Source organism: Rattus norvegicus, chromosome 7 (genome assembly GCF_036323735.1).
Source record: "Rattus norvegicus strain BN/NHsdMcwi chromosome 7, GRCr8, whole genome shotgun sequence".
Taxonomy (NCBI): Eukaryota; Metazoa; Chordata; class Mammalia; order Rodentia; family Muridae; genus Rattus; species Rattus norvegicus.
In genome coordinates this window covers 70017881-70028218 of record NC_086025.1, presented here as the reverse complement: position 1 = coordinate 70028218, position 10338 = coordinate 70017881, and the positions used below count along the sequence as shown (strand labels likewise).

Genomic DNA, 10338 nt, shown 5'->3' with positions numbered 1-10338 from the left:
CTGAAAGTAATCAAGAAAAAAATGGTCAGAGGAGCGTGCAGTTAGAGGGACGGGGACAGAAAGGTCACCATGGTCAGCCGTTCAGGTGCGGATGGGAAGAGAAGCTGGTAAACAGGCGCAGACAGAACAGTCTACAGGCACGACTCCCAGTGAGGAGACAATTGGACAGGATGTGGCTGTGGCCCTACTGTGGGAACAAGAGAGCCACCCAGATGCACCTCACGTCAGATAGCTGGGGACAGGCTGCAGATGTGGGAGGACGCTGGCTTCGCTAGCCTGGGGGTTCCGGGAGCTAAGCCCAGGGAGCTCCCTTGTTGCAGTCGGGAGTGGCCGTCACTACCTTCTTCCAGGCCCAGGAAACAGACCTCAGTAATTCCCCTGAAAACCATGTTCTGTGTAAGAGAAGGTGCGTAGTTCTCACAGAGGTGTGTTCCCCTGCCCCCAGCACCATCCTGCTTTTCATTTTTGTTCAAATTCAGTAAAAAAACATTACCAATGTTTAAAACCAGCAGCTTGTTTTTCCCTGCTCTGAGTCCGCCAGAGGAATCTATTCTGTTCTTAAAACGCAACTGTACCAGGGTTTCTGTGTGCTCTGATTTGATGTGTCCCTTTGGAGGATGCGGCCGTTGCTTTGTGTTCCGTCCGAGGACAATGCTTCATGCCTGTTAAATGGTAGTGCCTCCTCACTAAGCAATTTCCAAGCCAGGAGAGCTGACACCTCTAACTGCCACTGGCCACCCACGGCTGTGTCCAAAGAACGAGCCATGGCTGGGTATTCTTATCACACAGCTCTGCATCCCCAGGGGAGGGGGGAAAGTTATGACGAGAGAATCCTCTGCTGCACATCCCTGTGTGTCTGTCTCTAAGGTCTTCCTGTCTGGAAGGCAGGAGCCATCCAAATGTTAACATAATGGCTGCTCCTTTCTTCTCCCTGAGCACTTGGTCTGAGCCAGACTCTGACCTAGGGATCTGTGGCCTTTATCACTGTTTGCACTGCGTGCGTTTGTGGGACAAATTCCCTCTTTTCTCCCACTTTATAGAAAAGGAACTCAAATTTAGTAAGGTTAAATGGCCATGCAGGGTAGCTTTGGTGTTGAGTCTGACCCTGCTGGCTGTCGGAACCCAAGCTCTTAGTCTCTTTCTTTAGTCCTTAAAGTCTCTGGTAGACAAATGTCTTTGCCCCATAGGTCTTGCCAGCCAAGAAGTGATGGTACCCAGGAGAACATCCAGAAGACCGGTGGGAATCGGGGATGGCAGAGCCTGGGCTGAGAGGCAGAGGTGCAAGAGACTGACGCGTTCTACCAGTCAGTCTCAGGCTTCCAGATTCCCTCAGCCCTCCCCTCAGCCTCTTAGTTAGAGCACCACCACGATGTGTCTGCCAGGAGGCCAGATTCTAACGGTCTAAACACCGCAGAAAAGAATGATGAGAACTGTTATGGTTTAAATGTTCTCCGGTCTCATGTGTTGGGATCCTGGTCCCCACTGGCCATGTGCTGGGAGGCTGTGGGGCAGCCAGCAGAGTGAGGGACTAGGGTCAGGCCTTTGTGGTTAGTAGCCTGGCCCTACTCCCTGTCAGGATGTGAGAAGCTTTCACCAGGGTCCTGCCACTCTAGGCTGACTCTACCACACCTTCCCCGGCATGATGGACTGACTGTGTTCTCTCAAACTGTGAGCCAAGATGTGTCCTCCCTCCTGTTCCCATCAGGTGTTTAGTCACAGCAGAAGAAAAGCTAACATGAGGTGCATTTGGAGTTATCTTCACACTGCAATCCTGATTGCTTCCAAACACAAGGACAGCAAGTTTTAATGCAGGCCTGTGGAGTGAGGCTAATCTTAGCTAGCATCCCCACCTCAGATCTGAGGAGCCCACCTCTTCCCTGCTTACTGTTACCTGGTTTCTTCTACCTCTCACTGAAAGCTCCTAAGTCTTCACCTCTTCACTTCCCACAAGTACCCATGTTGTAGGGTTAGAGGTCCTGCATCTGCTTTGCCATAGGGCACAGCCACTCTGGGAGCCCCAGCACACGGCTCCAGGATTGGGAAACCACAGTCTGAGATGTGGGACAGCCGGAGCTGGCCTGGGGGTCCCTGGGCCTGTGAAGAGGCTGGGGCTGCCTGGTTCTCAGGCTCTCAGACACCCAGGCACTGCAGAAGAGCTGAGAATGGGAGGCCGGCTGGATCGGGCCCGGGGCCATGGGGAAAGGGGGTTCTGCTGATCCCACAGGGACAGTCCTTTGCTTGAGCTTGGGCTTGGTGGTGGCCACAGCTGGGAGTGCAGAGAGGCCTTCTGCAGGGGATTAGACATCGGCTCGGTAGGCGAAGGCCTTCTCCATGACTCCCCACAGCAGATCCCGATGAAGAGAGACAGCCCATGGTTTTAAGGCATTTATTATCATGGTGGAAAGTGGATGAGGAAAACCATGCCCTACTTCTCAGGGTGGGCCTGAGGTTAAATACTTTTTGCAGGGAGGAGTGTCTGGGAAGGAAAGTTCATTGGCTAAGCCTTCAGGCCTTTTGGTACCTCATTAAAATGGAGATCTGTCTTGAGCCTCTGTGACCACAGGTCATGGCCTCACATATGGAGGAGCTTGGGGTGTTTCCCTTATGTGACTGATGGGCTGCAGCTAGTGACAGGAGCCTGGTGCCTGGGAGCAGGCAAAACTCCTGACGTCCCTTCAGGGGATGTCCCTTCAGCCTTAGCTCAGCGGGACCATTTACCTTTCATGGTCCCACAACCCGGCTCTGTCTTACTGTCAGGGTGACACTGTCCTGAAGGTCATCAACCATCAGCTGTTCATTGTTCACAGCCTAGCTAATTACTAATTACTTTGGCTTTGACTAAAGGTTCTCACCCTGTTCTGACTGCTTAAGCTGTTGCTTCTGGAATCACATGTTCTTGCTTTCCTGGGAAACCATCCCCACTCCCACACCCTATGTGATTCAGCCACAGTTCACAGGCTGATGATTTCAACTCAGACATTTCTTTTCACTCTGGTTCGTACTTGCTGGAGCTGCTGGTCATCAGAGGGGTGTCCCATTGGCCCGTGGCCGTCAGAGGGGTGTCCCATTGACCTGTGGTCATCAGAGGGGTGTCCCATTGGCCTGTGGTCATCAGAGGGGTGTCCCATGGACCCAGTTCCAGAGCTGAACTCTTCATTTCTCCCCTGACTCCCTGCCTTGCCTCAGTCATGGAGAGAGGACAGATTGCAAGGTGGTTCCTAGAATTGAGGGGAACCCTGAACAAACAGATGTTCAGGCTGAGAAGTAGCTCATTGGAGATTTAAGTTTCCAGGAATAAATTTGGTCCCAGCTTGGCTCGTGGCCACACTTCTTGCTGTCTGTAGTCAGAATGCTGCTGAGTTGGAGGTGTGTGTCCCTTGACAGAGACAGCAAGAGCCCCATGCCTCCACATCTGCTTCCTCATATAAAGGATGGAAATCTCCCAGACCCTGTCTACACCGCCCAGTGCTCCTCCCTGCTCTGCTTACGGCCATAGACCTGCATTCTGTGATTATGGACGGATGGACAGACATTCACCCTGGGAGGCCCCTTGGTGATGACCACCTGTTTCCAACATGGTGTTAGCAGCGACTCCTTCAGAGTCAGCAGGCCCTGTCCTTCCCTTAAGACTGCACATGCTGTGCAAGTCCTTAAAACACCGCCACCATCATCCATTCCCTGCTTTTAAAACATGTATTTTACTACCTATACTTTTTGACTATAAATTTCCAAAAAACAAACAGACAAATGGATCCCACAAAACCCACAAAAACAGTGTCAGGAGCACTTTCTGCTCTTGCGGGGGACCTGGACTCAGATCCCAAAACTCTGACTTAAATCATCTGTAATTCCACTTCCAAGATCTAGCACCCTCTTCTGACCACCATGGGTATTACAGGCATATGGTGTGTACACATACATACATGCAGGCGAGACACTACTGTACACAAAGCAGAATTAAAGTTATACAGTGAATACCTAATGAGTGACTTTTGACCAATTACTGACCTTGATAAATTGTGTCAATGCTGGGTCTCAGCTCCCTTGTTGCAAGAAGAACACAATTGTTTCCCCTGTGTTGTGAAATGAGATAAGATGTGCAGATGAGATGTCTTTCTTGGTGGGTAGTTCACTGTAATGGCTCAACCTGAAGTCATTTTCCTTACCTCTGTTCCTCCTCTTGAACAAAGTTAATGAGGAGGAGAAGCTTTCCCCAGACCCTGCTTGAGAGTGTCATTCTCACCAGACTATAAGCACGCATGACTGGCACTTAATATGTATATTAAAATAAATTAATAACGCAAGTGCTATTTGACCCTTCATCTGCAAACATGCTTTTGCTTATTTTTTTCCTGGTTTTTAACATTCATTGCCTTCCTTTATAAGCTAAAGACCGGATGGGGGCTGAGATCCTGAGCCAACACCCTGTCACTCAGTCAGAATTTGCTGACCTAACTGTAGCCCTAGAGAAGCCATCTACAAATGCACTGACTAGCCCTGTTTTCACCTGCTAAGTGCATGCAACTCTGTGGCCCTGCCTTTGAGTGCTTTACTGTAATGTAGACATTCTCAGGACAGTACCAGGGAGTACATCAGCCAGAGGAGAGGGCAGTGAAGGCTGTCTATGGAGGGCGAGTGAGGAAAGGAACTCTGCTAGCAGACATGGGACATTCCCAGGCCAGCACTGTCTGGGCATCCTCCTCTCTAAAGGTGTGACTTACAGGCAAACATCAGTACCAGGGCAAGAAGAAAGCTGCCCACCCTTTCATCTGCAAGGAGCCCATTGGCTGGATGGACTAGATAGAACACAGAGGCATGCAAGCCGCTCTGGTGTGGGGGTGTCCAGAGTCGCCATGGCTCTAGAAAGCAAAACCGAGCATGGCAGCCAATGAGACTGTGTGAGCTGGTGAACCCAGGCACTGGCTTTGCACTGCTGCCTCTGCTCCTCTGCCTCCGTGGCAGGGTCATGCAACCCTGCTGTTCTAGCTTTGTGTATCCCTAATGGTGCCTCTGTTCTCACAGTTGAAGCCATGCGGAACAGCAACATTCTGATCTCTGCCAGAAGTCTTCCACAGGGACCCTAAAAGGTGGTCATGTCAGCATGGGACAACGGGTACCCTCAAACAAAGAAGCAGGCAGACACATGCACAAACGCAGCATGGCATTCCATGAGCTCCTGGGAATCCACCTGGCAAGGTCACTCCAATAGCACAGAGGGTCTTTCAGACAGAGCTGCCCCTAGGAGTCTGGGTTTGGGAAGCAGAGAGGCCAGGACTAGATCCTGACTCTGTTATTGACTAGGCAGCTCTGGGTCTTGTCTGAAATAAGTGGATGTAATAATCCTAAAAGGGGCGTTGTTGGGATTAAAACAAAAATGTCTCTGTACATACTCCAGGCTAGCTAAAGCCTTATTGCAGCACATCTGTGGCTGCACACTGTTGCAGCTCCTCCTTACTCATCTAGCATTCTGAGTCCCTTAAGAATAAGTACCTCTGAAATGAACAAGAATCAGAAGGAAAAGGGACAGAAGAGGAGGGAGGGGAGGAGGGAGAGGAAGAGGGAGGGGAGGGGGGAGGAGGAGGGGTAGAAGGAGAAAGAGGTAGGAGTGATGAGTGGGAGGAAAAAAGAGGAGGGAAAGGAGGGAAAGGAAGAGGAAGAGGAGGAAGGGCTTACAATGATGCCCGTTTTGAAGTATTTTCTTGTGTGATTAGTACCTTGTACCTTTCCATGTTATCAAGCATGATTGCAGCCAAAGCCCAAGAGGCCTCTCTTCCCATGACGGAGAAATTGACCCCTGAAGAGACTGACTCAGTCAAGGTCAGATGCAGCCGAATCAGCTGCAGCATCCACTGAAAGGGCAGCCTGCAGGGCTTGTCTCCCTGTGGCTGGCGGTGCCGGTGCCACTCGGGCTGCCACAGGAATAGTTATTGGGAGCCACTTGTCTGCGGCATGCTGAATCCTCTGACGCGTGTGTCACCGTATTATAACCATGCCCTTCATTTGCAACCATTTCCTTCTGACTGTGCCTGCGAGCTGCGGAGCCTGTGTCCGGTTCGAGAGCCTACTCGATGCTAACACAGCCTCCCATTGTGCAGCCTACTTCTCTGCAGCTTCTCCTGGCAGAGACAGAATGCTGACCCCTGGCACCGCTGAGTGCTTTCCCTCGTCAGTCTGAGACGCTGGAGTGGGTGTCTCACTATAGAGCCCCATCTCCAAAAGCACAGAGTGTGCATTAGCATGGTCGCCTTGGGAGAGGGTTATTTTTGTCTCTCATCTTCAGGGATTGGTTCAAAATAGGGGAGGCAAGTATCAGGAGAATAGGGAAAATCAATGTCTCCTGCTCAGAAGAGAGCTGCTCAGAATCATCTTGTCACCATCTCCACTGTCACCCAGTGCTCCTTGCAGCCCCAGAGGACAGATTGAGTGGAGGGGAGCTGCTCTTGGGCACAGCACCGAGCCCAGCACTGGGATCTTTCTGTGAGATTTCTCACCACACATTCCACGAGACAGAGCTCGTTGCTATAGTTACCGGAGAATCACATGATAGCCTGGCTACTTAGATGTGTAGGAGAACAGATGAAACTGAGGGGAGGCAAGGCGCTCGCCTCCTAGCTGTGCATGAATCCTTAGCCAGGCTCCAGGCCCTGCCCCATCTACCACCTGCTGGTCCTAGGGTCTAACAGTCACACCATACATTGCTTTCACAGTGAGATCTGGCCAAATGTCCCTCAAGGTCCTCTAGTTTCAGGAACCTTCTCTCCTTCCCAGCCCCTTCCTTCCCCATCCCCTCTGCCCTGCAGAGGTCCTATAATTAAATAGCTGAGTGTGTGTGGCAGGGCCAGGGGGCGGGAGAACATGCAACCCACAGCCCTTGAATAACCTCCTCTCTAAACTGTGAGGCTGGCATGAGTCAGGGATTTAGAAGTTGTGACACAACAGGACACAATGCCTCCTGGGGGTGGAGAGGGACTTGTCCTGGCGTTGAAGGGACCAGGTTGGGGAGGAGGAAACGAGACCCCATTTTCCTGAGCATAGGCTGAATGGGGGTGGGGTGTGCGGACGCTCAGCCTCAGAGTTCTGGTATTGGTTCCAGACTCTGCGCATCTCTAATGAAGAGTGGGGGCCACGGCACCCTGACACTGCCTTCCTATAGAAGCCTGGGCAAAGCTTTCAGATGGGGAAGCTCTGCTTTGTCCTGGCCTTCTCTCTTCCTTCATGGTCTTGTGACCAGTTAGGGCACAGTCATCACATGCCTGCCTGCAGGGAGAAGTTGGTGAGTGGGTGTACCTTTACAGCAGCGCTGGAACAGGCTCCCAGCACATCTGTGCTTCTGACGATTACAGATTGCCCACTCCTGTGGGCTCGGCTCAGTGTCTCACCACCTCTCCAACTCTCCTGGACCAGAGCGGAGTTGAGAGATGGGCACAGGCCAGGAGAGGTAGCCAAAGCTCAACCTGAAAGGAATTCTGCCCTGGCTGTGCTAGGTGATTCAAAGAATTCTTGCGGGGGGGGGGGTCCTCACCTCAGAAAGCAAAGTATATTCAGAGGAGAAGAGACAAATAACTTCCCAAATGTAACTAGATTTACAGGACTCGCAGAACGAGGGCCAAGGAGACGAGAAGAGATCTCTAAAGTGGACGAGGGAAGGTGGAACCTCAGATCCCGGAGGTTTGTGACACTATCCAGTGGAGTGCAAAATAGACTAGAATTCCTGGAGTTTTTCTAGCATAACGTATGCTTTATATAGATATACAGATGTATATCATGCTGTCTTCCCTTTTATATGTATTAAATGTACACAAGTCTATCAGGTAGGACCAGACTGGGTTAAGAGACTATACAAGATGACAATGACTTAAATGAGAAGTTTATGTCATTACGTGGAGCCTGGTAGTGAGCTGCCCAGAGCTGGTCTTCCCTGATGCTCTGACATCTGACTGTCTTCCCTGATGCTCTGACATCAGCAAGTGGCTTCCACTTCCTTTCTCAGGTGACTCTTGTATCCAGGCAGTATTCTACGTTCTGGGCAGCTGCAGCAGAAGAAAACAGCTGCACATCTTCCAACTGGGACACTTTGTGCAATGACACCCTCCTCCGGCTGCTTTATACGTCCACAATTAGCTGCAAGGGTTTCTGAGAAATAAAGTCTAGTCTCGGATGTCTCATGTTCCCTGGGGAATGCTGTACTAAGGAATTAGGAAAGAAGGGACCACCGGATCCTTTTATCACTGAATTGGTAGATTAGCCCATGAGTGTACTTACAGAGAAATCAATGCACTGTTGGAGCACAGCTAAAACCGGTTTTTGGCATGCGTTTAAAGAGCATTGCTATGGAGCATGTATCTCGGAAACACACACAATTAATTGAATAAAGGACCATGGATGTCTTTTCATCATTTGCCATGGTTTGGAAAAATGTCTCCCCTACACCCAGATGTCAAAGGCATGGTCTTTCAACCATGGTGCTATGGAGAGGTAGTGTAGCCATTAAGAGGCAGGATCGTCTAGTTAGCAGGTGTTGGGTGACCGAGAGCTCGTCATTAGGGCCCTGGCAACAACCTGCCACTCTCTGTGTGCTTCTCTCTGCCATGTGCTCCCACCACACCGCCTTCCTACATCGCCCCAAAATGACTTGGGGCAATGTCCCAAGAGCCGAAACCTCCAGCCCTGTGAGCTAAAATAAAGCCTAACTTGGCTTCTGCACTCTTTGTTACAGTAAAGGGATGCTGACTAGTTCACTGCCTCCCACCCACTCATCGTTTTCCAGGTGAGCAGTACGGGCAGTCCACCTGTGGGCTCATCCCTCTCCAGCTCTCAGCCATGCAGCTGCAGGGGACAGGGCACCATGGGCTCTAATTATTCTTAGTAGGCAGCTCATTTCATGCATGGACTCTGGGTTGGTACAGGCTGTAGAAAGCAGGACCCAGACATGTCTTTCACTCTGAAGGAGCAAACACTGAACGTGAAGCCGAGAGGATGTGAAGGAAGAGGCTGTCCTCATTGTGATAGGCTGCTCTGAAAATGCAAACGAGATCCACATCCATAGGAGAGAGCCACATAGAGAGGAGGCTATGATGTCAGGTAAGCTCGTGCTTCTAACTGTAAGCACAGGCAGCATCTCTGAAGAGACTGGACTCTGTGGATGCTCTCATTCCTGCCCTTGCCTACAACTGGCAGTGATGAGATAGACAGAACAAAGGACTGGTGAGTTCTACAGTGCGTGAGCACACACACACACACAACACACACACACCATACACACCACACACACCACACACAGTACACATGCACACACACACACAGTCTACTGACACCTTCATGTGACAGACACTCTACTTACAGCACTCTAAGAGTTTGTGGTGGTTTGAATAGAAATGGCCCCAAAGACTCCATGTGTTTGAATGCATGGCCTATAGGGAGTGGCACTGTTAGGAGGCATGGCCTTGTTGGAGGAAGTGCATCACTGTGGAGGTGGGCTTTGTGGTCTCCTATGCTCAAGCTATGCCCAGTGTGGCACACAGTCTCCCTCTGATGCCTTCAGATCAAGATGTAGACCTCTCTGCTCTGTCTCTAGCACCATGCCTGCCTGCACGCCACCATGTTTCTTGCCATGATGATAATGGACTGAACCTCTGAAACTGTAAGCCAGCCCCAATTAAATGTTTTCTGTTATAAGAGTTGCCTTGGTCATGGTGTTTCTTCACAGTAATGGAAACCCTAACTGAGACAGAGTTGGAGGGTATCTGATCCAACACACAGATACACTCACTCTTCCTCTACAGCACCTCAGGCAGAAGTGCCCTTCACAGCATTTCCGTGAGCCTCATGATCAGTTGGTCTTCCTAATTGCTGAGACACAAGATGGAAGCGTGACTGAGCTCGATAAGGTGGGTAAAGTCTAGTGCCGGATCCTGCATCCTCCCCGGTCATCCCACTTCTGCATACCTCCCTCCCTGCCTCTAGTCCAGAGTCCACTTTCCAGTTCATGGTCCAGCTGTTTGAGCTCCAGCTGTTCGAGCTCCAGCTGTTCAAGCTCCAGCTGTTTGAGCTCCAGCTGTTCGAGCTCCAGCTGTTCGAGCTCCAGCTGTTCGAGCTCCAGCAGTTCGAGCTCCAGCTGTTTGAGCTCCAGCTGTTCGAGCTCCAGCTGTTTGAGCTCCAGCTGTTCGAGCTCCAGCTGTTCGAGCTCCAGCTGTTCTGCGGAAGTCTTCCTGGTCCGGCAGAGGCAGCTCTGCTGTCTGTTGCTATGTCACTTGACACAAAGCTCTCTGCTGAGATGTGTCCCTGGTATCGTTCCTCGCTATCATCCCTCTCAGAGGTGGGGTTTCGAGGGTAGAGACT

General features: G+C 50.9%; 1 long non-coding RNA gene across 14 annotated transcripts in view; it reads right to left on the bottom strand.

Moving 5' to 3' along the window:
- LOC100910524 (uncharacterized) overlaps positions 1–10338 on the bottom strand; it is a 60467-nt gene that overhangs the window by 23506 nt on the left and 26623 nt on the right. For 8 of the 14 annotated variants that reach the window (XR_010053768.1, XR_010053757.1, XR_010053759.1 and 5 more), the window contains one exon: positions 2373–10338. This exon is cut by the window's right edge. This is a non-coding gene — a long non-coding RNA (uncharacterized LOC100910524). Of the gene's footprint in view, positions 1–2372 lie in introns of those variants that run through there. The other 6 variants (XR_010053762.1, XR_010053764.1, XR_010053763.1 and 3 more) reach the window with 6 other exon arrangements.